Below are 3,375 nucleotides of genomic sequence, written 5' to 3'. Positions count from 1 at the left end.
CGGGGCCCGGAGGCCGGCAGACCCCTCCTGTCCGCCCCACGCACCGAGCCTGAGGGGCGGGCATCGACGGCCGGGCGCCTCGGGCCTCTCCTCTGGAGGCCCCTGTTTCCGAAAAGCTGGTTTCTGAAATCGTGCGCAGACTCGCTTGGGAAGGCGGGTAAAAGCGCGCGCCTTTCGGAGAGAAGGGGGTACCCAAAGCGGTTGGATTTCAACCGCTTTGGGGCCTTCTCTCCGAAAACGACTTTTGTCGTTTTTCCTTCCCCGCTCCTTCTGTACTTTATCTTTTTTGACGTTTTGTCATCGGGGACGTGGCGAAAAATGTAGAAAATGAAAGAAATGTAGAAAATACGCAAGACGCGCTTGGCTTTGGCCTGCGCTTTTCGCCTTCTCTCTGAAAATGACAAAGCGGTTGGATTTCAACCGCTTTGGCCTGCTTTTCGCCTTCTCTCCGAGATTGACTTTGTCATATTTTTCTCCCCCCACTTCTTCTTCTTGTCGTTTTGGTTTTATGCCCCTGGTACTCTGCTCTCATCCCCGTGCCCTTGGTACTCTGCTCTCATCCCCGTGCCCCTGGTACTCTGCTCTCATCCCCGTGCCCCTGGTACTCTGCTCTCATCCCCGTGCCCCTGGTACTCTGCTCTCATCCCCGTGCCCCTGGTACTCTGCTCTCATCCCCGTGCCCTTGGTACTCTGCTCTCATCCCCGTGCCCCTGGTACTCTGCTCTCATCCCCGTGCCCCTGGTACTCTGCTCTCATCCCCGTGCCCCTGGTACTCTGCTCTCATCCCCGTGCCCCTGGTACTCTGCTCTCATCCCCGTGCCCTTGGTACTCTGCTCTCATCCCCGTGCCCCTGGTACTCTGCTCTCATCCCCGTGCCCCTGGTACTCTGCTCTCATCCCCGTGCCCCTGGTACTCCTCTCTCTCTCTCTCTCTCTCTCTCTCTCTCTCTCTCTCTCTCTTTCTCTCCCTCTCTCTCATAGACATAGCTCACCTGCCTGACCCCCTCGTCTTTTCACAGCCACAGGGAGGCTTCCATCCTTACCAGGCCTGACCCCCCCTCATCTGCTCACAGCCGTGGGGAGGCTTCCAGCCTTTTCCAGGCCCCCAGCATGAGGAGCAGGGCTGGGTGCTGGCTCCAAGCCTGAACCCCTCGTCGTCTTCTAGCAGCCACAGGGAGGCGTCTGGCCTTTCCAGGCCCCCCAGCCTGCTACTCGTGCTGGGGGCTGGCTCCAGGCCTGACCCCCTCATCTTCTCACAGCCACGGGGAGGCTTCCAGCCTTTCCAGGCCCCCAGCACGAGGAGCAGGCTGGGTGCCGGCTCCAGCCCTGACCCTCTCCTCTTCTTCTAGCAGCCACAGGGAGGCGTCTGGCCTTTCCAGGCCCCCCAGCCTGCTACTCGTGCTAGTGGCTGGCTCCAGGCCTGACCCCCTCACCTTCTCACAGCCACGGGGAGGCTTCCAGCCTTTCCAGGCCCCCAGCACGAGGAGCAGGCTGGGTGCCGGCTTCAGCCCTGACCCCCTCCTCTTCTTCTAGCAGCCACAGGGAGGCGTCTGGCCGTTCCAGGCCCCCCAGCCTGCTACTCGTGCTGGGTGCTGGCTCCAGCCCTGACCCCCTCCTCTTCTTCTAGCAGCCACAGGCAGGCGTCTGGCCTTTCCAGGCCCCCCTAGCCTGCTACTCGTACTGGGTGCTGGCTCCAGCCCTGACCCCCTCGTCGTCTTATAGCAGCCACAGGGAGGCGTCTGGCCTTTCCAGGCCCCCCAGCCTGCTACTCGTGCTGGGCGCTGGCTCCAGCCCTGACCCCCTCCTCTTCTTCTAGCAGCCACAGGCAGGCGTCTGGCCTTTCCAGGCCCCCCAGCCTGCTACTCGTGCTGGGGGCTGGCTCCAGGCCTGACCCCCTCATCTTCTCACAGCCACGGGGAGGCTTCCAGCCTTTCCAGGCCCCCAGCACGAGGAGCAGGCTGGGTGCCGGCTCCAGCCCTGACCCCCTCCTCTTCTTCTAGCAGCCACAGGCAGGCGTCTGGCCTTTCCAGGCCCCCCAGCCTGCTACTCGTGCTGGGTGCTGGCTCCAGCCCTGACCCCCTCCTCTTCTTCTAGCAGCCACAGGCAGGCGTCTGGCCTTTCCAGGCCCCCCAGCCTGCTACTCGTGCTGGTTGCTGGCTCCAGCCCTGACCCCCTCCTCTTATTCTAGCAGCCACAGGCAGGCGTCTGGCCTTTCCAGGCCCACCAGCCTGCTACTCGTGCTGGGGGCTGGCTCCAGGCCTGACCCCCTCATCTTCTCACAGCCATGGGGAGGCTTCCAGCCTTTCCAGGCCCCCAGCACGAGGAGCAGGCTGGGTGCCGGCTCCAGCCCTGACCCCCTCATCTTCTCACAGCCATGGGGAGGCTTCCAGCCTTTCCAGGCCCCCAGCACGAGGAGCAGGCTGGGTGCCGGCTCCAGCCCTGACCCCCTCCTCTTCTCACAGCCACGGGGAGGCTTCCAGCCTTTCCAGGCCCCCAGCACGAGGAGCAGGCTGGGTGCCGGCTCCAGCCCTGACCCCCTCCTCTTCTTCTAGCAGCCACAGGCAGGCGTCTGGCCTTTCCAGGCCCCCCAGCCTGCTACTCGTGCTGGGTGCTGGCTCCAGCCCTGACCCCCTCCTCTTCTTCTAGCAACCACAGGCAGGCGTCTGGCCTTTCCAGGCCCCCCAGCCTGCTACTCGTGCTGGGTGCTGGCTCCATCCCTGACCCCCTCCTCTTCTTCTAGCAGCCACAGGGAGTCTTCTGGCCTTTCCAGGCCCCCCAGCCTGCTACTCGTGCTGGGTGCTGGCTCCAGCCCTGACCCCCTCGTCTTCTTCTAGCAGCCACAGGGAGGCTTCTGGCCTTTCCAGGCCCCCCAGCCTGCTACTCGTGCTGGGTGCTGGCTCCAGCCCTGACCCCCTCCTCTTCTTCTAGCAGCCACAGGGAGGCTTCTGGCCTTTCCAGGCCCCCCAGCCTGCTTCTCGTGCTGGGTGCTGGCTCCAGCCCTGACCCCCTCGTCTTCTTCTAGCAGCCACAGGGAGGCTTCTGGCCTTTCCAGGCCCCCCAGCCTGCTACTCGTGCTGGGTGCTGGCTCCAGCCCTGAGCCCCTCGTCTTCTTCTAGCAGCCACAGGCAGGCGTCTGGCCTTTCCAGGCCCCCCAGCCTGCTACTCGTACTGGGGGCTGGCTCCAGGCCTGACCCCCTGGCCTTCTCACAGCCGTGGGGAGGCTTCCGGCCTTTTCCAGGCCCCCAGCATGAGGAGCAGGCTGGGTGCTGGCTCCAGGCCTGACCCCCTCGTCTTCTCGCAGCCACGGGGAGGTTTCCAGCCTTTCCAGGACCCCCAGCCTGCTACTCCTGCTGGGGGCTGGCTCCAGGCCTGACCC

Source organism: Chaetodon auriga, unplaced genomic scaffold, assembly GCF_051107435.1.
Source record: "Chaetodon auriga isolate fChaAug3 unplaced genomic scaffold, fChaAug3.hap1 Scaffold_58, whole genome shotgun sequence".
In the NCBI taxonomy this organism is placed as follows: Eukaryota; Metazoa; Chordata; class Actinopteri; order Chaetodontiformes; family Chaetodontidae; genus Chaetodon; species Chaetodon auriga.
Note: the sequence above shows the minus strand (reverse complement) of the source record.